At 34.9% G+C, this 27,113-nt stretch overlaps 1 long non-coding RNA gene across 1 annotated transcript; it reads right to left on the reverse strand.

Annotated features, from left to right (window-relative positions):
• Positions 1–311: 311 nt before the first annotated feature.
• Positions 312–4,767, reverse strand: LOC145688890 (uncharacterized). Its single transcript, XR_014132011.1, has 3 exons — positions 4,595–4,767; positions 3,266–3,362; positions 312–384 (listed from the first exon to the last, which is right to left on the reverse strand). It is a non-coding gene; the product is annotated as an uncharacterized LOC145688890 (long non-coding RNA).
• Positions 4,768–27,113: the final 22,346 nt, after the last annotated feature.

Consider the following 27,113-nt stretch of genomic DNA (forward strand, 5'->3'; position numbering starts at 1 on the left):
AAATCTGTGCAGTTAGTGGACAACCTAGTGGTTAAGCATTATCCCTAGCCTTACATAGTTCAATAATTTTGGATGTACAATATATGAAATCTTCATTTCAAAACTTTCCAGTGCATTTTTTTTTTACTTATTTACCTACTCCTCTCTCTCCCCGATCATAACTGTTATTATTTCGCATCCTGCTGCTACATAATTGAAATAAATTATCCCTACATTCTAAGCAATAACTGATATAAGGCTTCATGAAAACAATCAGCTTGTATTACAATGTTATTTATTGAACTTATTTACATTTTTTCTATCATTTCTAACTTATTTCCTTAATTGGGTTCCTCAACTTCAACGGTGTCACCTTCCAGTACAGGTTTTGAATTTCTTCGTTCTCTGCAAAATAACGATCATAAATACGTACTGAAAAACATGTAATTGATTGCACAGTTAAAAGAAAACATTCATATTGTTTACCTTATAAATACGCTTTCATTAAATACATTATTATTCTTTGAAGTAAGTGCCACACAAGGCAACAGAGTCTGGCACTCGTTTCTCAGATCTGGTGATCCATGGCTTGGAAGCACTCCAAATATGATCTCTATAGCATTACGGTAGAATTTTTATAGTGAATTAATATTCCCTAATCGAGCTCACCTATTCAGATGTTAGCTTTGCAGTGTGACACTTCTTATTCAAAGTGCCTTGACTGTCAAATACAATATAATTCATCTCCCCATACTGAAAATTAATAAATTTTGAACACTACTATACACAAACATTACGCAAACACTATTTCGGTTCAAAGGAATCCCTTATATTCTACATTTTAGTTTATCAGCCTTATTCGATTAAATTTTGACGATCACTCATAAGAAACACTTGAAAGGAAAGAATCGCGTTTGTTACAATTACAACATACTCTCCCATAGTCTGATATTTAGTCGTCTCGGGATCTCACGGATATGTCTGGGTCATACAGGGTCAGGGATCTGACTACTTCGCGATTACGAGTCACCAAGTATGTGACCCGTTTCATCACTGGTACCACTGCATGGTATTTATTCACTTTAACTATTTCAATGTTCTAGTGCCAGTAAATTTTCAGTAGAAGTTTTTTCCTAGCTGAAATCGTGCATTGTTCTATGAGAGCATCAATTGAGATAAATCAAGAAATTTTCATATTGACTCACTCGGTACTGTTGTATAAGTACGGCGTTACGAAAAACAAACGAAGTGATCACTGATATAAGAAATCACTGAGGGATGGAAGAACAAATATTTACTTATTTCTTTAATTTTCTCTCCATGCCTTGTATGAAATGCAATCTGATCTCACGATTCACAGGAAAGATAGGCCATAAGTGTGTGAACCTATATACCTTGTATTCTTCACGGAGCAACACAAATGATAGATGATGACCTACAAGGCGTTATCCTGCGTAATGTACAACAGAACGCATGGGAAAGTGTAGTTCGCAATTTACAGGAAAAGCGTAAGAATTTACTAAAATAGGTACCGTGTACCCGGACAACTTCGTACCATTTTGCAACGAGTTTGGAACATACCTTAGAGGTTCAATGAAATATTTCTCTTTAAAAATATAAAAAAAGTTACTGGTGACTAATACGTAAGAAGGTGTTGAGCAACAATTCTCTGGATTTATTTGTGACAGTAAAACAAACGGATTTCAATCCTGAGCCTTACAGCGGAGGAATACATCTTTGTAACGTTTCATTCTTTCAAAACAGAAGAATCACTGATAGGAAGACATGCATATTGCCTTCAACATACATATCAAATGAAGAAGGGATGACTCATTACCGTAACTGTAACTAAGTTTATTTGACCCATATTTATGGAACGTCGTGTCGGAATCATTAGCGTCGTTTCACAATTCATTATAGAGAAGTAATAAATACTCCTGCGACCTATCGACCTAGTTCTTTATATCCCATCTTTGAAAGCAGAAACATTTCTCAGTGTACATGACACAAAGCAGGCAAATCACTTCATTTACTTCAATCCAGTCAAATTCTGAACGCATTTTAAGACCTATGCCTCCCTATTTATTTTCCTGATAATTTGTTGTTGAGTGTTTACGCATACGCATAATTTGGCGTGCTCCATCCTATTGAAATCTTTTTGTCTTTGGGGAAAAAACTACTCTTACTTTTTTAAAAAATTATTTTTATTACTGCCACTGCTGAATGGAGTCTCTATCTTGTGGATAAAACATTAACCTTTGTTTCTTGTTCAATTTTGGTGTTGATTACTTCTTTTTCATACTGAATGAAGTCTTATCTTCCGGGAAACTCGGGAATGTCTTTGTAAGAGAGAAATGTGCATTTACTATTATTTTGTCTTTTAACAAAATTTTCTAACTGCAGAAGTCTTTATCTTCTAGGAAAAAAACTGTTTCTTGATTAGTTTTAATGTTATTTTACTTCTTTTCTATCTCCTGAATGAAACCTTATCTTTTGAGAAGGAAAAAAAAACTACAATACCATTGTGTATCTTAATTAATTATAGTGCTTTATTGCTTGTTTCTATACTAAACGAAATAATCTTATCGTCTGAAAGATTCTGCCATTGCATATTTCTCTATTACAATGGCATTGCAGAGTTTTCCAGAATGTAAGATGGTGTCATTTAGTATAGAAAAGAAGTAGTTAGCTCTAATCAATCAATAAAGAGGGTGGTATTGTAGTTTTTCTCTCAAGAGATGAGTTCGTTCAGTAGATAGAAAAGATGTAAAATAACACTAAAATTAGTCAAGACAAAAGAGGTTAGTTGCTTCCTGTTTTTCATGCAGTAGGTAGGAAATGTTTTTAGAAGGCAAACATAACAGAAAGTGTCTATCTCTCTATTACTGTGACATCGCAGTTTTCAAAAAATGAAATTTCCTTTAGTATAGAAAAGAAGTAACCAACACCAAAATTAATCAAGGAATAAACGTTGGTCTTAAAAAAATCATCAGCAGATAGGAGTAATCAAAAAATAAAATTAAACTAACAGAGGTACTTTCTTCCAGAAGACAAGAAAATAAAAATGTAAACAGTAATGAATCTCGATTTTAGTTAAAATTTCCAACCTCCGAGGAAAGTAACAGGCAAGTTGCTAAATTATAAGGGATAATAAAATAATAAGTACATAAAAGGTAAACACTTTATCTCATTTCACTAAGTTGCAGATCCCTAGCTTATTTAGTGATGGTAAGAACTTTCCGATCTCTCTCGTGATTGTAAGGAAAATAGGTAAAACTATACTTACCTACGCAGTAGTCTAGGCTTCGCCTGCTGCAGCCAAAGACCCAATACTTCCTTCACCGTTTCTTCTGTTGCGTCGGTGTACATCTTACGAACAGCAGCTGAAAAGAAAGATAGAATTTCAAGCAAATACTAGCGATTTTTATTCTTTTTTTTTTAAAAAAACAGTCATTTGAAATAAATTTCCCTCTTAAATAGCTTTACGGAATTATGGTTTGGTTTGTAAACGTGGATACCTAGAGCTGAAACTAATTCCTATATTATTTGTCAAGTCATCTAAGCTAGGCCCCTATTTTGTGATTTTTATGTAAGGGTACTATAGAAAGTTATCTTTCACCACACTTTTGGTATATTATATAATGAAAAAGTTACATTTTTCTATACAAGTGTAACAAGACTTTCTTCCGGTGTCCTTAGTGGTGATATGGTTTTGAGTCAACGTTTCAAGTCACCTTAAATAACACTACAAAAAAAAGGTTTTGGCTAACTTCGTTGTCACGAAAAATTGAAAGACGAAGACGACAGAAAGAAGAAAGTTTGACTATTCGCCGTCTTGAAAGCCTGCAACTTTTCTCTTTTTATACTGGAATTATGGTAACTTCGAAAGCTATATTCTTCTAGTGTTTTATCTGCGTTCTAGTGTTAGACAAAGAGCTCTGAAATTTTGCACCTTTAAAATATCGGCAGGGGACACAGTTTGGCATACTATGTAATACTACCAGACTAACAGTGTTGCCAACCCAACCAAGTTATATTCTTTCAAAGTTACATTCATGTGGTAGACAGTATCAAATTTACAGGTATACACGAAAAGTCTGGTGCAAAATTATACTTCACATAGTGATTCCTACACTGTACTTCAATTTAAATTCGTTGACACTATTGACTTTCTTTAGCCCTGGAATCATTCGTACCTTGGAATTTTATTTGCTTTTTGGTTTTCAATACACCTTACAAATTGTTTTTGAATGCTTTTTCAAGCAAAGATTTGTTTAAATGTGTACTTTGCCAGTAAAGCTTTGTTTACAACATAGAGTGTTGGATTAGTTATTGAATTTCCTATATATTCTATACAGATTTTATATTCACCCAGTAAGGGTGAACACATTTACATATTATACTACTTGAAAGTAAGAGCATCCTAAAATACTCAAAGCATACTTTATTCATGAAGAATTACTTCTGATTGCTTGGGACATACTAATATGAGAACACACGTCCAGTACGAGAGAAGTAAGACTTAGTAATTAGCAAACTGGAGTTTTGTATGGTTACTAGCATAAATAAATAAATGAAGTTAAATATTTCAGTACAACTTTTCAAATCAACTTACTGTGGATCTTTTTGCACATTTGGGTGGACCCAAAGGTGTGCTTTTTTTCTTCATGATCCTTGGTTTCCTGCCAGAGTAGGAGAATTCCATTGCGAGCTTGTCGCACAAAGTTCTTCTTATTGCATTGTGAGCGAAACCTTTTAAATCCTTACCACCAATTGACAGTAATACTTTTACCTGAAAAAAGGAAATTATTTAGATCTAATACATGCTGAAATCGAAAAGAAAAACAATATATATAAGGGTCCGTATTGTTATGTTTTTCTACCAGATTAATTTTTAAATACCGTAATGTGAAGTGTGAAAAAAGGGCGTGGAGTTCTGAGTTTCCTGGAAAGCCGCATCAAATGGGCTACGTGACTAACAAAAACTGTTTGCCTGGGATTTATTTGGTAACTTTCAGCTTTATATCGGAATTGTGGTTATTTAAAAGGACCATTGTCCGTTTGAATTAGAAAAAATAAACAACCTTCCACCGTCGTGCCTATATAGCATGGGGATGAAATGTAAAATGACGGTCGAAGATCGCTGCTACTCACCATCTAAAATGAGTAGGTACAGGATGACGGAAAGAAACCACATTAAATGACTTTGAACTAAAACTTTGTATTTTCATTAAGCTTGTGTACTATTGTGATTGATCGTCGACTGAATATAATCGCAAGATCACATATCTTTAAGCAGCTAGGAAGTTAACCACGATGAACTCAAACATAGCTGAGATACACGTACCTTTATACAGCTGATGACTGGAACTGCTATCGATGTTCTGGACGATCTCTGTATTGCTGCCAATAGTCTAGAATGGTCGACTATTGTGTACCATTATCTACTATCATGGTCTGCTGAACTATTAGATCTCCTGATCTAATACTGAACGTAGAATCACAGAGAAGTGACTACTGTGACATGAGCAACGATGTGACTACTAGACGTACGATGATCTCTTAGACTCAACTCTGAGACAAATGCTCGAAGACTGCTCCCTAGAGACTGATCCTCGAATCCTCCTGAGACTGATCCCTATCTCTAAAAACTATAAGGTTTTATACGAAGATTCCAGACATCTTGGAATTCATTCTCGTCGACTTTCTGTATATCTCAGCTATTGGTAAAACGTTGGTTTCACCCGAATTACATCGTGATCAAATTCTCAGACTTACAAATTTCTGCGAACTCAACGATTATATCACAGTCAAAGTGTGTCAATGTTACAATGTGACAATCTGATGACAATTCAAAACATTACAAATACAAATTACAATATCTTACGAATTGACGAGCAAGCGTCTAGCCGTAGAACATTCATTACATACACACAACATTGATGTCAACACATAAACACACACACGTGTTTACGTTACGTGATAACACTTAGTTTCTTAACATTCAATTTTATTAAATATACTTTCCTTTACCAAAATAATATCTTTTTGAATAAAATCAATGACATGCCTCAACATGCCCCTCCTTTAAAATAATAGAACTCCGTTCTCGACTCAATTTCTTCCTTGAAATTGACCGAAAACTAATTACATATATTACATAAAATAATCATATATATTCAACCATCACCCTGTATATATCTTTATATTCATTTTTCACATTCGAAAGAAATCATCAAAACATTATTTATTTACAATCATTGTTTTCGTTTAAAAAAAAATACTTTTCAAGAGTCCTCATCAGAGTATGAGCTCCTGCCATCTATTGAGTTACATATATAACTACTTGAAGTTGTGTTGCATTTCCTGTGCTCGGAATTGCTCATATATATACTTTTCCGTTCTCGTTCTTGAAAACTTTCCACTGAAGTTAGTCGCAAAGTTCAACTCAGTGTTTATTGACTCTGCATAGTTTCCACTAATACCAGTGACCATATCACTGATGCTTTCCATAAAAATAATGCACTTCATTATACACTAGATTTGTTGTTGTAAACCACTAATACACTAATGAACAACGTCTCCTATCGCTGCATGATTTTGAAACACAAAAACAAAATTTAAAAATATTATTCACTTCACTTATGGTAAGTTTGCTATCTATAGAGTTAGCAACTCTTGATACACTTCCTTCCGTAAAATGTTAAGTGAGCAAACGTTTTGACACTGAACTTGGACAAACTTCCACGTCTTATCCTGTTTGCCGCGTTGCTTCGATGTATAAAGTTAACTTTGAATACGTGCTCCGCATTGTTCGTGAAAATTTCGGCAAAATGTTCACAGGACCAAAATGTCGCAAGGACGCATGTATAGTTTTTCGTGTTTCAAGTTTGTGACTAAATGTTGATCCGTTTTTTCTGCTTCAAAACCGGATAATTCGTGATTTGTGTTACATCCCTCTTTGGTTTTGGTGCAGTGCATACCAACAATGTTTAAGTTACCTTGTGGTTCCTTTTTCTGCTCAAGATAGTGATCTACTTTGTGTTTTGTGCAAATAGTGTGCTTTTTAGTGTGGTTTTTATTTATTTTTGCATAGATTGGAAATAATCCGCAGTTTTCTACGTTACTAATATCGTCATATACTCTTTTATTCTCTACTCTTCCTTCCTGTTTTTTCTTTCTCCTAAATCTACGTAATTTAATAATTAAATAAATGATAATTATAGACGTTGCTAGTACTAAGGTTATTAACGATGTCAAAGCAATAGCCATTACGGTAAACTTCTTTTCCATAATACCTGTAAATATATAACTAAGTGTGAAATCGTGTTTTTATTTTCTTAAAAACTTATATAACTATACCGCGGTCTATGACTCTCTTCTGAACAATATATTCATAATTTCAGCATAGGCCTAATGTTAATGTTCATTAATCGTTCATTATTTTCTTTAAAATGCATAATCGATGCATATTCTAAATAATGAATAGTGTTCTAATCACTATGTAACCTATTCGGATACAAAACTGCTATCCTTGTTACATTTTCATTCGTTTGACGCTGTTATTGTCTTTTTTTTTTCAAAGTCGGAAAATCCTACATTTTCGTGCATATTTCAGCTCTTAAATACACTTTATTACTAGTTTTAACGTTGTTTGTAGGTACAGTTATCTTTATTGATGTTTAATCTATCTTATTTTAACATTCCAACACTCTCTGTCCTTAGAATTCATTCATAACGCATCAAAATCATTGTGAATACAAGTAGCTAGTCTCCCGTGGGTGGGACTTGTTGCTACGCTGGCGGCCATCTTCTCGTAAACCACGCCCCTTAGCAACCGCTCTCTGCTGCATGAGCGCACAGAGCCTCGCCAGGATGCAATCGTCTCGTAAGTAGTAAACAGAAAACTACTCAACGGAGTACAGTACCCTCATGAATATCAAAGATACTCATAACCTAAATACAATAACTTATTATAATACAAATAATCTATATACCAATTGATCATTTGATAATAATAATGAATCAATAATTCCTCTCTCATTTTAAAAAAACGTGAATTTAGAAATGAATTTTGATAAAAATAATGTGTTCTCATACAACTTAACGTTGATTATTGATATGATGCATTATGATTGTATTCTATTTGCGACTATTTCTCGTGTCTTATCTATGATTTTCCTACTTTTCTATCAAAACTATTTACTTTTTTTCAACGACTTTTTCGTACTTTTCCGTACTTTTTCCGTACTTTTAACGACTTATTATTGTAAATTTGTAAGCTTACTTGAACTAGTTTATAACACTAGTATCTATTTTATCTATGATTTGTCTATTTATCTAGCTTTACTAATAGACAACTTTTCTATTTTTCTTCTTTTCGCTTTTGTTTTCTATAGCTTGAAGCTACTGATTTCACTAATATTCTGATGTTATTTAACTTAGCTATTATCTATTTACATGCTTTTATCTATGCTTGTCTACGATGATCTATTATCTATGCTTATTTTCTATTGCTTCTTTTCTACCAAAACAAAGAGTTTTGTCGTACTAGTTCTACGTAACCATTTTATATTTTCAACGATTTAATCGTTTTCACCGACTCAACTAGACCAATCCTAGTTTTATCTAGGATGACAACCAAAAGCTTTTCAACTCACAACTACCTCATGCTGTAGGTAAGTATGTCTACATATTACCACTTGTTTTAAATGTTAATTCGATATTCCTTTTCAGGTTTTATTGCAACTTAGATATTTTTTTTTTCAAAATAAACTCCATTCTTCTCCATATCCATAAATGTAAAAACTTTTTTTTTCATAACCCAAGGCACATACTATATTCATTTACATACTACGCTTACTTTATTATTACTTTCTGATGATGATTATTATTATTATTATTATTATTATTATTATTATTATTATTATTCCAGATTTTGAATTTTATACTTCCGTATTGCTCTATACAGCTTACAATACAGTACTAATAACAATATTGTTGTCAAAATTAATGATATTATTACTCCAAAAATTACATACATGATATAGTCTGTTTTTAAATGTAGTTCTGGGATCGAAGTATCGACTTTCAATTTTAACAATTTTTCAGTTAAACTATTTAGCTCTTGCGTATGCAAGGTGAAATTTATTTGTCTCTCAGTCCAATTACCGATCAATTTAATGTGTTTATTTTGAATCTGAATTATCCGTTTAGATGGAATGACCAGCTCTCCAATTATTATATTATCAAATTTATCATAGTTTATGAAATTTGATTTAGCTTTGGTTTGATCAAGTTTTGTTGAAGTAACTTCTTGATGTACACCCACTTTTGTCATGTACGCTTCTTCAATAGAAGAATACATCACACCAGCGTGTGTATATCTGAATATCACATTCCCCAAAAATTTTTCCGAATTTTGCTGGCATCCTCCTAGAGATTTATTTAAAATAATATTATTCAAACATTTCGATTCATGGTCCATAGTTATGCTCTCGCAAAAATATAGAAAACTTTTAAATTCGCATTTACTTTTATCCAATGAGTGAAATTTACCTTCAGCCAAATAGACTGCTTCTGGTAATTGATAAAATATTCTTGTGTTATTTATTAAGTAGCCCATTGATGTAACGTCATACATTATTGAAATGCTAGTATCATATATTATCGGAGTCTTTATTATTAAATCAACATTATTATCTTCGTAATGGTATTTTACTAAATATACGCTAGACATTTGGTAAAACATTCCAATGTCTGACCTATAAATAGTATTTTTCAAAACATCATGAAAATTAATTAACTTTTTAACATCAGCATTAGATAATATATGATATGTTAACTCATTATTTAAAATGCTATTTACTATTTTATTTACTCTCTCCTGTACAAGATGAACAAACAAGTTTGCCATTATCCTGCGTTGGGATTGATGTAAATAACAGTATAGCTCCTGAATTTTATTTTTAAAATCTTGCAACACCTGTTGCACTTTTACGACTATCCCATGGACTACTGTTATCTCATTATTAAATGATTCTTTTAGATTTCTAATTTCATTAGTTAATACATTCTCATGCTTACTTAACTTATCAATAGACTGAGACAATTGTTTATTATGGATTAAATTATACGTCGATAAACCAATGGACGACAATCCCAGTAACCACGAAAATATAAATCTTTTATTTCTGTGATTATTATTACATCTTGTTATACCATTTTCATAAACAAAATGGCAAGGTAATAAATTCACTATATTCTGTCTAAACTCTCTCACTTTTACTGCATAATCATTTAAAATCTCGTATGCGTCAGTACATTTGTCGTGTACTGGCACCGATTCTTGAAAGTTTAAATGCATTTTAACGGTCGTAAACACCATGTTCGTCGCATGAACAGCATAAGCATTCTGTGTCAATGCTAGTCCAATATCTGATAACGTTATTTGTTGATGTTCTTCTTCAGCTACCCCAATACTAATCAATAGTAGTAGACAAACGACAATCTTGAACATGATGATAACTGTAACAATTAAAACTTAGAATTACTATTCTGAATTTTACTTATTTATTTTAATTATTTCTATATCTCTTATTATTTTTTTTCACAGTTATGTTTTCATTTATTTATTTTACTTTGTATGTGTACCTTGGATTATTTTACCAATTTAAATATATTTACTAGATATCTCTCTAATTTAAAAAAATCTCTAATTTCCTAGTCACTTTACGCTCTGTAAACAATATACTTTTGCCAGTTAAGGGATTTTCTGATGGAAATCAACATTTACTTTGATTTCGGGCACACGGACTTTTGTTGATAAACAGCGGTCCACCTCGCTGTCTCACTGACAAAAACATCTTGTTTGCAGATACCTAACAACAAAAAAAAATATTAAACTTTTACTAAAAACTTATTCGTGTTTTCGTAGTTGCAAAAAAAAAATCTTTTTTTTTTCATCGTGATGTAGTCCTTTTGAAAAACTTTTTGGTTTTTCCCACGCGTTGTTCTTTTTTTTTCCATTAGACATCACTGTCTAAATCCGATTCTTCTGGTCTATCCGAATCTTCCTCCTTTGCACTTACAAATGGTTTCAAACGTCTTATGTCAACAGAATCTGTCTTCTCTTGTCCTTTCTTAGTCTCGTATCTCACTTTATATGAGTTATTATTCAACTTTTGCACTATTACTCCTCGAATGTTATATCGCTTACCAAAACAAGCTGGAATGCCTGCTCTTGGCATTTCACGAATCCAAACTTTTTGTCCCACGTCGAAGTTTGGTTGAGAGAATTTCTTCTCAATTTGTTTCTTTTGGGATTTGAACCGCTTCTGCAAATTCTGGTACGCGACCTTCCTTGCTTCCTTCACATTTCGTATCCGTTCTTCGTTTTTTACATACTCACAAGGTATGTCCAGATCCTGTTCCAAGAACGTTCTGGGTTCACGCCCTGTAAGCAAATAGTAAGGCGAGTGTTTTGTCCTGTCATGAATCTGTGTACTCATGGTAAACACAATTGAAGGTAAGATCTCGTCCCAGTTTGTAAACTCACGGTCTATATAGTGCTTCATAATTTGTTGAATTGACCCGATGGCTCTTTCCGATGTTCCAATCTGGTAATGGGCATCTGTATTGGCAAAATTTAACCGCATACCAAACCGTTCAGCCATCTCTTCCATCACTCGGCTCCGGTGTGTGCTATGCCGGTCCATCGCAAGAATTTCAGGAATGCCATGTTTTGTAATTAATTCTTCAAAAATTGCTTCTGCTATAATTTCAGAAGTTATAGCAGGAACTGCTCTTGCAATTACATATCGAGTAGCGCTATCAACAAATACAATAACATATTTATTCCTGTGATTCTTCGATCTTTTAAACGGCCCAATCTCATCCATAGTTACATGCTGGAATGGCATATAACTCGGGTATGTTTGCGGATGCAGTGGTGTCCTACCAGCTTTACGTTTCTGGATTTGGCAACTGATGCACTGGCTGACCTTCTCTTGAAAAAATCTTTTCATGTTTGGGAAATAGATGGATTTCAATGCTCGATTATAACACTTGGTGTAGGAATAATGTCCTCCTCCGTATATCGAACAATGCAAGTTTTTGAAAACTTGTTCCCTCAAAGAAAAAGGAATGCATAATAGGAATTTCTTCCCATTAGCCATTTTCTGAGTTCGGAAAAGTTTTCCGTCCTTAATTTCATACCAGCGCGCCTGTTTTTCTGCTTTTTCATCTGCTTCTTCCGGATGTTCTATAGCCTTCATTATTGAACCGAAGAAAGGGTCTTTCCGTTGCAACTCAGCCACATTCACATCTTCGTCGAACGTGATGTTGACTTCAAGGTCTTCCATCTTGACTGGTAATGCATCTAGATCGATGTCTTCATCAGTTGGTTGGATGTTCGTGTTTCTTGATAATACATCGCTAGGATTTTTCTCTCCTGGACAATGTACTGGCGTGTACTGGTACTGCGCCATTTCTAGACTATACCGTAACAGTTTCGGCGATAATTTTGGCGTTGTTTGAAGGTATTTTATACACCTGCAATCAGTGTATAGCTCAAATTCTTTATTGTACAAATAATAGTTAAATGCTTTGAAAGCACTAACCACGGCCAAAATTTCTAGTTCCACTATATGTCTTCGTGTTTCGTTTGGTCTCAATACTCTACTATAATACGCTATAGGTGTCCACTCTCCATTCGATTGTTTCTGCATTAGTACAGCCCCTATTGATTTTGTAGATGCATCCGTATACACTCTAGTTTCCAGCTCTTCACGGAAAGGTGCCAATAAAGGTGCACTCATCAACGATTCTTTTAGTTTTTCAAAACTAAGTTGGTGTTCTTCCGTCCACACAAATTTATGGTTTTTTCTTAATAATTGTTGAAAGTTAGATGTCATTTCCGCGTAGTTTTTACAAAATTTCCTCACATAATTAGTCAACCCAAGGAATGATTTCAACTCTTTCGCGCTTGTAGGTGGCTTACAAGCTTTTATTGCTTGAATCACTTTAGGACTGATTTCGTAACCAGCTTCACTCACAATGTGACCTAAAGCCATTACCTTCTCTTCCATGAAGTGACATTTCTCTACTGATAACTTTAACCCATATTTCCTTAACCTTTGAAAGACTGAGTGTAACACAGATACCATTTTCTCCTGATTATTTAAATATATAAATATATCATCCATGTAAAATGACACCGCCTCCGGATGAACGTTAGCTAATGTCATTGCCATGATTTTCGTATATATAGCGGGCGACTGAATGTAACCCATTGGCAATTTCGAGTATTGATACGCTCCTACGCCAGGGATATTGAATGCAGTATACTTCCTAGAATCCTTAGAAATTGATACCGTATGATAGGCACTCTTAATGTCCAACACACTAAAGTATTTATGACCACCCATACTTGTAAGAATTTGATGGATAGGCGGCAACGCCACGGAATGGAACCGTACATGCCGATTCAGCATTCTACAGTCCAAACAGGCCCTAATCGATCCGTTTGGCTTCTTTACGAACAACATAGGTGAGTTATACGAGCTATTACTTTCCTCGATGATGTTTTGTTCGAGTAAAATGTTTATCTGTTCTTTAACCTTATCCTTCATTGCTATCGGTATTGGATATTGTTGACGTCGAAACGGAACTTCCGTTTCCAACTCTATCTTGTGTTCTACTCCCTTGACTCTTCCTAATTCGTTTTCTCGCCACGCAAAAACATCTGCGTAATCGTAGCACAATTTCTCTAATTTCTTTCTGATTTCTGGTTTAGTATTGTTGCCAAATTTTAACCGTGATTTATCGTAGTTTTTCCTCGCCTCTAACACTTCTTCAATTTCATCCTCTGATAATCCTTCTTTTCTTAATTCCGATTCATTCATGCATGCTTCTGCATCACCAATTTTTAAATTTTTTGTCAACATGATCGTCTTATTTGACGGATTGATAACTTCTAAACACTTATTTTCATTCGACAAAATTACTCTAGGTACAAATATGTTATATTGAGACTCTAATAGCTTATCTGGCTCTAATAGAAATTCATTGTTCTCCCAAGAATTAACTAGGTTAACCTCGACAGTTGTCCTAGTTCTTGGTAACAACTTCACCCTATGACCAAGAACCCATTTTGGCTTTAAACTTGATTTAATGCTAATTGCAACATTATCAGAAACTGTTCTGGTTTCCTGATCGTTTCGACAATGTTTAATTGGTTTCCCAAATCTTTGAACAATAATTTTACTAGTTCCATAATCAATTCTACAATTTTGTGTTTGCAAAAAGTCATTCCCAATCAACATTTGATATGGGAAGTCTTTTATTATTCTAAAAGCCTGATGAAACGTTTGATTTAATATTTTGAACCTAATTATGGCTAATTTGTTAATTACCAACGTGTTCTGCGTGATCCCTTTGATCTTAGTTTGTTGTGGGATTATTTTTGCACTCGGTGGCACTAATTTCTCGTTTATAATTGAAATTTGCGACCCACTATCGAGTAACGCTTTGATCTTTCTATCATCTATTTCTAATGGTAAATATACCATGTTGTTGTCTAAATTAACTGAGGCAATTATTTCTCTTATTCGGACATTTCGATTGCCTGTAAATGCGCCTCTCCCATTTACAGATGTGTTCCGTTTAAAGTACTCGAGCCTGGTGTTTGATAATAAGTAGTACCATTTACTTGTGCTGGTACCACTTGCACAAATCTCTGCTGATTCGGGTTTTCGAAATTATACGACTGGTGACAACACGAATTCTGACAATTCCCTTGCCAGTTTCCTTGCTGACCACGTCCTCTATTGTTTCTCCAAAAATTTCCTCGATTACCACGCTTACTGTAATAACGGTTATTACCTCTATTGTTGTTTTGATTCCTATCACTATTACTCTGCCAATTCTTATTTCTATTTCCATTTCCACGGTAATTATTTCGATAACCACCTCTATTCTGCTTATTACTCCTATAATACTGATTCTTCCCTTGTTTTCTCGCGTTATTCTCTTGTTTCTCGTCATCTTGTGTTTTTGCCGACAATGCTAACTGTAATTTGTCTATTTTCTTTTCTAATTCCGCGATTTGTGTAATACTCGGAGGTTCCTTTTTAATCTTACTTTCTTCTTTATGTTTTCTTACAACCACATGATCTGAATCAGATCCACTCTCCTCATCTTCTACCTGCTCTCTAATTTTCTTTACAAGATCTTTAATTGTAACTTTGCCGGATTCCTTTTTCACACGCTTTGCTATTTTACACTTATTCTTTTCTATCTTTTGCAAATCCTCCACGAATTTGTCTAAGCTAGAATATTCACGCGTTCCTACCTTTTCCATATAGTATGGATGTAGACCTCCAACTATAATACCTATCTTCTTGATATCATTCATTTTTGAATCTAGTCGTTCACAAAGAACGAGCATGTCATAAACGTAATTAATTACAGCTTCGTCTTCATACTGTAACCGCTCCTTAATTCTATCTTCAATATCTATAGTTACATTAGATTTCGTAAACTCGTCTACTATTTCAGCCTGCAATTGTTTATACTGTATTTCTGCCATGTTTCTCCGTTTCAGGAACAACTTTATCCATTGCCTCCCTACTCCTTTGAAAATATTGGGCAGTAACTCCTTTCGTTTGCTTTCGGCGATGCCTGCCATTTGACAAGCATCGTCGAATTCATCAAAAAACGACACGATGTCATTATCGTTCTTGAGATCGAACTTAGGCAATTTATTAATATCTGCGTAAAACGTAATGTTAGACGCCATAGTAAAATTCTTATTTTCACTATTTACTAATTTCGGATCTAAATTTATGATTGAAGGAAAGTCTTCCGATACAGATTTCGTCACCGGACTACTTGGGAAATTAAAAACTGGTTCTTTACTCAAAACAATTTTAGGACTCGCGACTTTATCGTGACTACACGCAGTATTTTGTCTTTCTGGTGTCCTCACACCAAATAAATTCACATCAATATTTATTCCCTTACTCGCTTTCTGTGCTCTAGTCAACACAGTTCTTTCATTCATTTAATCTAATACTTAAATTCAACTTTAATTTACGAAGTGAGGGTGGGTGGTGAGGGTTAACGTATTACTTATTCTACTTGAGTCAATTGCCTTTAGTCATTCGAGATCCGAACCATATCTCGTCTTTGAGTGGTGAACGATTATAATACAAACTCTTAACATACTAAATAACTTAAATCTAAACCGAATTTAACCATAACCTAATAAAATATATTCTTAACACTAAAATTATTCCATTTCGGAATCGCTATTTCCACCATAAGTTTGGTGCGACCTACTTTTAGCACTGTTCGGGAATCGAACCAAAATATCTCCACCATAAAACTGGTGCGAACTACTCTAAAATACACATCCCGGGTCTCGAACCGAACGTAGAATCACAGAGAAGTGACTACTGTGACATGAGCAACGATGTGACTACTAGACGTACGATGATCTCTTAGACTCAACTCTGAGACAAATGCTCGAAGACTGCTCCCTAGAGACTGATCCTCGAATCCTCCTGAGACTGATCCCTATCTCTAAAAACTATAAGGTTTTATACGAAGATTCCAGACATCTTGGAATTCATTCTCGTCGACTTTCTGTATATCTCAGCTATTGGTAAAACGTTGGTTTCAACCGAATTACATCGTGATCAAATTCTCAGACTTACAAATTTCTGCGAACTCAACGATTATATCACAGTCAAAGTGTGTCAATGTTACAATGTGACAATCTGATGACAATTCAAAACATTACAAATACAAATTACAATATCTTACGAATTGACGAGCAAGCGTCTAGCCGTAGAACATTCATTACATACACACAACATTGATGTCAACACATAAACACACACACGTGTTTACGTTACGTGATAACACTTAGTTTCTTAACATTCAATTTTATTAAATATACTTTCCTTTACCAAAATAATATCTTTTTGAATAAAATCAATGACATGCCTCAACAATATATATATATATATATATATGTGTGTGTGTGTGTGTGTGTGTGCGTGTATGTATATGGAAATTACATACACTTTCAAAAGTAACAAGAAACAGTGGGTTAATCAGTGCTGCCAACAAGTAGTGTCAGAAAATAGCTAAATGACGCACAGAAACTAGCTAAAAATGGTTCAACTTACCTTAAATTATAGGTAACAGAATTTAGGAACAAAGAAAGTAAAAATTTGGTACTTTTTGTCTATTAGTTTACAAAGATGTTCTAATATTATTTATCTTTTGATATCCTCAAATCAAACAGTTTCACAATATAATTTGTTCCTTCATTGACTAGAAGTAATAAAATCTCTTTAATTATTTTCAACTTCGAATGCTGGGTATGTCTTGATACCACTATTGATCTATCACAAAAATATATACATACACATGCACGCATCTTAACAAGAAAAGCCCAACCCAAACTAAAAATACACTAGAAACTAATCAAACAACTGACTATGGAGAAACCAGATTCAGGAATCGCAATTTACCGTGACGGATAGGTGATACTGATAAAAGATATCTAATCTACTGTGACAATGTAAGTGCTGTTGTAAACAGAAGAATTAGAAAAATACCAAGATAAACTACTTTTTTGGGGGTTTTCCATATATTCTAAAAAAAATTGACTGCAAAAGATTTAATTGCCGTCTAAATGACTATATTAGCAAGTATGAATGGCAAGTTGACCAAAATTCAGCGGCGGCTGGTACTATATGTTGCATGGTTGTGCAACCGGATATTTTTTTAATACTAAAACTATTTTTAAGTATTAATGTAGTGTATCAGTAAAAAATAAACCTCTGCTCTTGAGCGCAAAAACAGTATTGATGCATTTCTGAAAAAAGTAAATTAAAAAACGGAAAGAAAGAGAGAGATTTACATTTCCGGTGGCAGCGAACGTTGCCACTGGAAGCAGTAATATCGAGCATATGGCAGCAAGCTCCTATCTGTTAACATGGGGAAGTGGATTTACTCTTGGATCGCTCCTATCTTCCCGTATAGCTTTCTTGCAGTTGCCTTTCTTCCGCAACTGGTCAGCTTCTGTAATAGTTACAAATTCCTCCGCTTAGCAGCGCTTGACTCAATTCATAGGGCGAGGGAGATATAGACGCTTGGAAAAAAGTTATTCACAAAACAAACTCGCAAAGAACAAGGATCTTCAAGCTTTCTCTCAAATGTTTGAAAATCATCCAACGTTCGCAGGGGCAGAAGGCCAAGAAGTTTGGATTCTTCGTTTATGGACTCTGCTTTCACACTCACAACATTACTTAGAAGTGTGTCGACTTTCTTCTCGACGGAAGATACTCTTTCACTAAGGTCAGCTAAAGTAGATTGCATTTGGCCACATACCATTCTGATATCTGCAATAAATTTTAGGAAATATTGTTTTGAAGGTGTTAATATAACTAGAAAATATACTATTTCACAAATCATTAATACAATAAAATGTACATTCATGTCCAAAATGATTGTCGCATATCTATAACTGTCTTCTTGTAAGAATACTGTATAATTTTATAATAATTTTACAGGATACTTTTAGTACCGATACTATGTGTATAATCGAGAAATGTATATTTGTAGAAAATGTTATAGGGAAAGAATTATAAGCACGTAAATTAGAATCAGTAAAACAAATGGACAAGAAAGTTTTATTTTCGTTTTATTATTCTTATTTACTGCTCTTTTGACATGAAATTTGCCACATACATGTATTTGCCGAATATGCACATACCAACATTATAAGAAATACAGGGCGAATTCGTTATCAAATTTTATTCGTAAAACAACATATTTATAGACATGCGACAAAAATGTTGGACATGAGTGTAGTTTGTGGTGGACAAACACCGTGTGCGTGGGTTTTCTCAGGGTTCTATCGTTCCCCTCCACTTTCTTCACTCCATCATTTAATTCATTCTCATCATCACCGTCTCCTTTAGGCTGCCCCACATAACCGTGGGACAAAACTCAAAGATTTTATTTTAATATGATTTCGCTGTTCATTTAACCAGAAATCTTGGGGGGGACAAGTGGGGAACAATTAGGAAGACGTGTGTAGAAGATCACTACGTTGGAGTATTATGACCAGGTCATTAGAGTATGACGTCATTCATCAGTACTGCGGAAGGAAAGGGTTGATTGCTCAGAGGTAGAACGTAGCCTTTTGGTGCGACGGATCTTTGGTTCAATCTCCGGCCTCATGAGTTTATGATGGACAATATCATATTCGTGAGGGTTTTCCCGTTCTCATGCCACTAATTCCTTCATAATCATTCACTATCATTAGTCATCCGTGTATCTTAAAATTAACCCTAGGAAGACTAAACTATAATTGGTCATATGAAAGACTAAGAGGGGCAATTTTGCTCGCGGTTGTAAATTCCAATTTTAACCCTACTAATGTATTTTAAAGTTATTTAATGGCTGCTACTAATAAATGTGAATTGTAAAATTATTTTAAGATTTGTGAAATTTTAATAGGAAATATTACAAATATAAGTCCCAGTACAGACTACTACCGCATTTGGTTAGCAGACATGAAGTAGCTTTAAATACATTAGCCTGTGTAGACAAGTTACTATACTAAACCTGAGAGTATTAAGTTTGCTCAATGTATAAAAGTAGATTGTGTTAATTTAGTCATCCATTCAAAGAATAGATTAGTTTACAATGATCCTTTCAAAGTAAAACTGTACTTCTCTTAACACGTCTAAGTTGCTAAAGAAGATGTAATTATTTACCTGCGCTATTAAAAAAAAAAAAAAAACTACCACAATAATGTGCTTTCTAATAAAACTAAAATTTAAGTTTAGATTACAGAAGAAAATACAAAAAAATTCAAACGTTGTAAAATTCATTTGTTCGGGCAAAGAGAAAAAGAAAGTGCGGGTAAATTTGACCAACCTTCGTCTTTCTATGGTTAAGGACATAACAGCGGGGTTATGAAGAACGGGACCTATAGCTTAAAGTGAGCTACAGCTGTGGAAAGTTTTGTTGACCGCCCGCTAGTGTGACAGACACTAAAGGCAGTTCGGCGGGAACTCCAAACTTGATAAAATAAAATCACAATTAAAGAGACAAGTTAAAAAAGTATTTTTCACGAATCCCACCCCCACTCAACTTGTGGACGATCATGCCTCCGACAAGGAAAATTCAAGCTTAACCAATGCTGAAGGAGTAGACTGCTGAATAATTTACGATGTACTGGTAAATCGATTGCAGAACTAGTTGACCTATGACCTCTAGTTTGAGCGGGTTGAGGTCATTTCTCGAAGTTGCGACCTTGTTCAATCGAATCATCAGCCTCAAATTACCTTTACTCTTAAAAAAAAGGGGGCGCAACGGTTACTCTATTTTTATCTAAGGTAAACCTATTTAAATAAAAGAAACCTGGTTTAAAGCAAAAATTCCGGTTTAAGTGAAAAAAAAAAGTTTTTTTTTTTAAAAAAAAAAAAGAACACGGTTTTTGCCAATCCTGAAAATAGCATTATTTCTTTATTACATCCGTTCAGATTGCAAATATTTTTCTGAGATTTTAGATTCAGACTTCAGCTGGTAGAAAAGAAAGTAAACAAAACCACTAAACTCAATCAAGAGACAGAAGTTACTGTTTTTAGTGAATAAAAAGATTAAAATGTAAGCAACGAAAAATCTAGTTTTCCTCAAACTTACACCCTCGACTTCTTACCTTACAAACTTCAAACTAATATACCAACTTATTTTCGCGTAATAATCCATTTTGAGTTATTGTTAATATCTAATAAGTAATTTTTCGAAATTCATCGTTCTTTTACCCTAAACCCAAAAGTCCATACCTGATCGAACCTTTCCTTGCACTTATTGTAAAGCGATGAAATGAGTGATATCATTTAATCTAAGATCGATGAAGTATACCTTAGAATAAGTAATTGTTACCAAATAAAGTCGGACATAAGTATTTATATTCTTCATTTGAACTATTTCAAATTTGCCACCAACCTCTGAATAAATATGGAAGAACATAAGCAACGAAAATAGGCATGATGCATTGTAAAATGAGTGAAATGTCCAGGCTTGCTGTATTTAAATATAATCCGTACCGATTCTTGGGGAAGCCACATCAGTTAAAATTTGTAGTGTATCGGTGAAAGCTAAAACAAACAAGCTTAGGCTATGTATTAATTCAAAGCAGTTTTCTCCTCGATTGTAGAGATAAAACGTAATTTTCATTACTTTAGCAGACGGCTCTCCAAATTTATATCGATTTTGTTGATTTTTTCACTAGATTTTCACTAGATTTCACTACTTTACAAACGCTTTACGAACCACAGCTGAGCGAGCGGAGGGGATTAGAAGCCCCGTAGGACTCATTTTTTCCTTATATTTTAAGTTACACACGATTGGCATTGCAGCCATTGTAGACGGTCATTTTCCAAAACTTAACATACAAATACTGGCATTTCGTTCCTTGCTTGTATTCATCCACCTTCCGCCCTGGCAAATAGCTACACCATAATATACTTACTTTCCCATGTATACTAATTTGCACATAGAATTTATTGAGTTTAAAACACTTACATTATCATTTAACTACCTTCACTATTAATATGGGGTTAACTTTAGCAGATGGCACTACCTAATTAAATAACTTATTTTAATGTGTTTAGACTTAATAAATCGTATCTGTTATATAGAATCCTACGAAATAGGAAATTAAGTATGCTTTGGTGGATCTAATTGACAAGGCGGTAGGCAGATGAATGCAAGCAAGGAATGAGATGGCAGTAAGTACATATGAAGCTTTGGAAAATGACCGTCTGCAATGGTTGCAATGCCAAACGTGTGTAACTTAAAAAGTAGGGGGGAAAACGAGCCGTGCGGGGCTCCTATTCCCCTTCGCTCGCTCAGCTATGCTACGTAAAGTGTTATGTAACGGGATATTTTTGGAACTAGGGGGGGGGGACAATATTTTGCTTAAATCTTGTACTTTCTTGCTATATATTCTGTATTTTTTTTTTGTTTAGGTAGGTTAAGTTAGTTTGGGTTAGTTTAGCTTAGGCTGGGTTAAGATACTTGGGTATTACTCGAGCAGATGGTTCTACCAAATGTTCACACATTGCATTTTCCGGTTTCTTTTTGTAGAATATCCACTAAATGAGGAGCTATTGCATAAATCACGAACCAACTTGTGCTAGGTGGCCACAAAAAAACACAAACGTCATTAACCGAGTCAGAGCAGGATCGTAGCAGGGGGTCCCGAGCGAAGCGAGGGGCTGCGTCCGTAGAGAGCAGGCATGTCAGCGACGGAGGATATGCACATAAACGAGGAAAGTGAAAAAATACATAAAATATCCGCAATAATTTTTAGATGGTGATTTTACCTGAATTCGTACTTTCTTCCTATATTTTCTGTGTTTTTGATGATTTAGGTTAGGTTTGGTTAGTTATGATAGTAATTACAGTTACGTAACACAAACTCATTTCTCCTGTAAGCACGGTGATTTTACCTGATTTTGGCCCCCAAGTTCCAACATTATCTATATGTAACAGTATTATCTCAAATCTAGTGAAAAATGACCACAAAATCGATATAAATATGGTAGAGCCGTCTGTTAAAGTAATACTTTAACATGTTATCAAGTATTCCACCTATAAATTTTTAATATGGTAAAGCCGTCTGCTGAAGTTAACTCTCTAATCTTTGTACTGATGTTCAGGGGCGCCCGAAAAATTTTTTCTAGGGAGGAGCCCATCTCCATGGATGCTATATTTGCTATATTACGTATACATTTTTGTAAGCCAGAAGGGGGCCCGGGTCCTACTTTGCCCTCCCCTTCGGGCGCCCATGCTGATGTTAATTGTAAAGAGACATCACTGACATTAAAGAATCCAATGGCTAAAAATTGTATACATTATACGGATGAACACATACTTAAAAAAAAAAAGTATAAGCATAAAATTCCATCCATATTTCGAAAGTAATGAAGTAACACTAGTGTATAAAATTATCCTAAAAGCGCTCAGCGCGCCAGTTTAAAACAAAACTCACCTTTTTGTTTTGTAACTAAAACTAAATTAGGGCTTACTATTACATTTTATACACAGAGCTTACCTTTGTTTACGTTATGGAAGAAATCAAGCGCCAAATATTTAAGACTACTCACCAATCCTACAGATGGCTCCATTTTCTTAACAATCGACAAACGTCAAGCGTTTTAAATCAAGCTTGAAATAGGCTTAGTAGAAAGTTGATAAATTCAAGCTTCTCTTCAAGTTTAAAACAACCTAATATAAACGTTGATTGTCGCTTGTCGCATTCAAGCTTCTTTTCAAGTTAAAAACAAGCTAAAATAAACGTTGATTGTCGCTTGTACATTGCTACATCAACTGTACATTGCTAAGCCAAAATCAAGGGAAAGCGACCCTTGATTTAAGCTTACATGCTATCTGGGTATGGACTGAATACTTTGTAGAAACGCAATATCACCAAGCAGGTGTGTTGTGTATTGTTATGACGAAAAGAGCTACTGCAGACATCCATAGGATAGTCGTCCTGTTTCGATAGCAACAAACTTAGGAATGGAAACTGCGCGCTAGTGTAACGGTACATTCATGGTGACTGTGGTCTAATTGATTTATATCCAAGTTGTCGTGACGTGTTTACAGTGGTGTGTGGTACCTATGGCGATTGTTTAAGTGGTTAATAGTCCGATTATAAACAGTTATTAAAATTGTTTTTACGTTACAGGAAAGAGAGGAAAGTATTTTTCTTTATGGATCTATTGGGTGTGCTAGGGGAACTGTGAGACTTTCTAATGAAAGACTTTCTGATAGAAATGTGGTCCACTCCTACATCCAGCAATTAGTTACTAAATTCACCGAGACTGGATCGGTAGCTAACAAGAAGCGGAGCGGTAACAGAATAGTTGACGATCTAACTGAAACTGAAATACTAGGAACCTTCATTGCTAATCCAACAACATCAATACGAAAGGATGCCGCAAATACTAGATTGTCTATAGGGTCTCTGGAGAAAGTATTAAAGGTTCATAAATTTCATTCTTACAAAATGCAAGTTTTACATGAAATACAAAAAACAACAGTGAGAGGAGAGTGCAACTCTGTGAGGAAATAGCTTAATTACTACGACATACGCCCAATATAGTGAAACACATTTATTTTCCCGATGAATGCACCTTTTATTTAGATGGGTTTGTCACCAATCACAATTGCCGATATAGGGCAGATGAAAATCCACATCCTTTTGTTGAAAGCCATGGCAAACTCCACAAAAACAACAATAGCGATGGCAATAATATCGAAGGCTCTCTATATCTTGATGGCAATTTAACTGCTGACATGTATCTACATCTACAAGAGGACTCCATACATTCATTATTTACTGAGTGAGTTGAAAATAGTATGGATGAAAATGGTCACTTGGAGTTCGATGAACACGTTGTTCATTTTCAACAAGACGGAGCTCCTCCTCATTACGCTTTGATAGTTCGCAACTGGCTAGACAGCAACTTTTCTGATAGGTGGATAGGTAAATGAAGGCCAAGTGAATTGCCCGTCAGGTCACCGGATTTATCACCACTCGATTTTTTTTCTATGGGGACATCTTAAATCGGTTGTGTATACGACAGCAGCAGAAAGTTTCGAGAATTTCCAAAACAGAATAAACACCGAGTGTCGGGCTATCTCTATACACACATTCGAAAACGTACGGAGTGAATTTGAAAATAGATTGTACTATTGTATGGGGACGAATGGTGAACATTTTCAACAGCTGTTATGAACTAAACTCGGTACACAATGACTGGAAAATGGCTATAGTAAGTATCATACTGTGGTTCTCTTGCTAGATTTAGTTACTTGGTTACACTGATACTTAGTCGGTTACTAAAATTGTTGCAGTATTTGGATACGTTAGTCGCATTACATATTCATACTGCCTCATAGTTTCAGTAGGAATACATAATACTATGAGGAAAACTTTTCATCCACACCATATATACATTTCCTTGATGCCGGAAACCCAATTGTCCGATTGCAGTATTTCCTTTACTAACCCCTTTCTTTTTTCATACCTTTGCATCTGATTTGTCGCAAGGTATTTCTTCCTATTTCATTTTCTTTAGTTGGGCGGGATGGGGGGTGGGATAGGTTCTTCCGCATCGCCAATAACATCCACATACGTCCCCTTCCGCCCCGATACGTTTCCCATCTTATATCTACTATGGTTCACCAGTAATAGTGTATGAAAAAAGAAAGAGGTATATGTAGTGCTTGTCAAAAGTTCCCGAACGGTTAAATATCTCGAATAAAATGCGCTTTTTTGAAAATTTCAAAGATACAAAAGTTGCTGAATATCAACAGACCTATCGGAAGCTAGTGCTTTTCAAAATATGTGCGGCCCTGTGTGGGCCCCACGGGGCTCAACTTTGATTTTTCAAACGAGAACCCCCATCTTTTATTACAAATTCAGTATCTACGCAACAAACTAGATCAGAATATTAAGTGCTGAAGACTGTAGAATGTGAGTGCCAGGCCCTACATGGCCGCAAAGTCTATAAGGGTGAGTAGTGTGAAAAGTTCTGGAACGGCTGATTATCTTGGATAGAATGCTTTTTTTCTGAGAATTTGAAAGATACAAAAGTTGCAGGATATCAACAGCCCTATCGAAAACTCGTGTCTGTGAAATTTTGGGTGGCCCTGTGTGGGCCTCACGGGTCCAACTTTAATTTTTCAAATGAGAACCACCATTTGTTATTCCAAATTCTTTATCTACAGTATAAACTAAATTAGAATATGTACTTCTCAAACCTGTAAGACGTGAGTACGAACGCCTACAGGCCGGAAAGACTATCAGGGTGAGTAGTGTTAAAAGTTCCAGAACGGCTTAATATCTCAGAATGCGTTTTTTTCTGAAAAATTTGAAAGATACAAAAGTTGCAGGATATCAAGAAACCTGTCGGAAGCTCGTGTCTGTCAAAAGATGTACGGTCCTGCGTGGGCCCCACGGGGCCCAATTTTAATTTTTTAAACCAGAGCCCATTTTTTATTCCGAATTCTTTATCTACTGAACAATCTAAATCAGAATATGTAGTACTCACAGCTGTAGGATGTGAGTACCATGTCCTACAAGGCCGGAAAGACTATCAGTATGAGTATGTGAAAAGTTCCAAAACGGCCAAATATCTTGGATAGAATGCGTTTTTCTTAAAATTTGAAAGATACAAAATTTGCAGGAAAATCATCGGGATTGTTGGACTGGTAGGAAAATGGAAGTGTTTAGACCCTATTGGCTAAAGGGAACCGAACTGTTATTTTGCAAGTAGAAACCCTGTAACCAGGCCCTTGCTGGCCCACCGGGATACCGAGACATGTCCCGGTGCGCCCTCCAAAACATTACATTATATATAAAGGTACATTTTAATAATAAATTCTTACGGTTATTATTGGTAAAGAACCCATGATAAGTGCAGTCCATCTTTACAGAAGACGCCCTTGCGAAAACACATTAAAGATAAATAATTTCATTTATTCTTCTTAATTGCACATTTCTGTACCATGAATACATACTGTTACTGTTGGTAAAGAACTCATGAAGGGTACAGTGCGCCCTTTGCAAAGGCGCCCTTGCGAAACCACGTCAAAGATAAACGGTTTTGTTTTTCTGTATGGCACAGTTCTGTACAATAAATACATACTGTTGGTGAAGAACCCGTGAAGGGTACAGTGCGCCCTTTACGTAAGGCGCCCTTGCCATGTGATAATTCCTGTGTGTTTTACAGCAGTATCGGAATAATCAATGCCTATTGTATTTCTAAAATATAGCTATATTGATTTATTAGTATATATTTATGTATATGTATCTTAGACAAAAAAAAACTTACAAGAAATTAAAAAAAAGTTTCTCTAGTAAAGAGGTTTTCACAGTTTAACTATTTACGTTATTAAACAAACTTTGAGTTTTAATTCATAAAATGGAGCCCGTATATATACAGGGTGTAACTTAATTAACATAAACTTCAGGAGGTGACTCCTGACACGGATATAAAACAAAAAATGTATACACCAACTTGGGTGTA

Source organism: Thermobia domestica, chromosome 7, assembly GCF_964235325.1.
Source record: "Thermobia domestica chromosome 7, izTheDome1.hap1.1, whole genome shotgun sequence".
Classification (NCBI taxonomy): Eukaryota; Metazoa; Arthropoda; class Insecta; order Zygentoma; family Lepismatidae; genus Thermobia; species Thermobia domestica.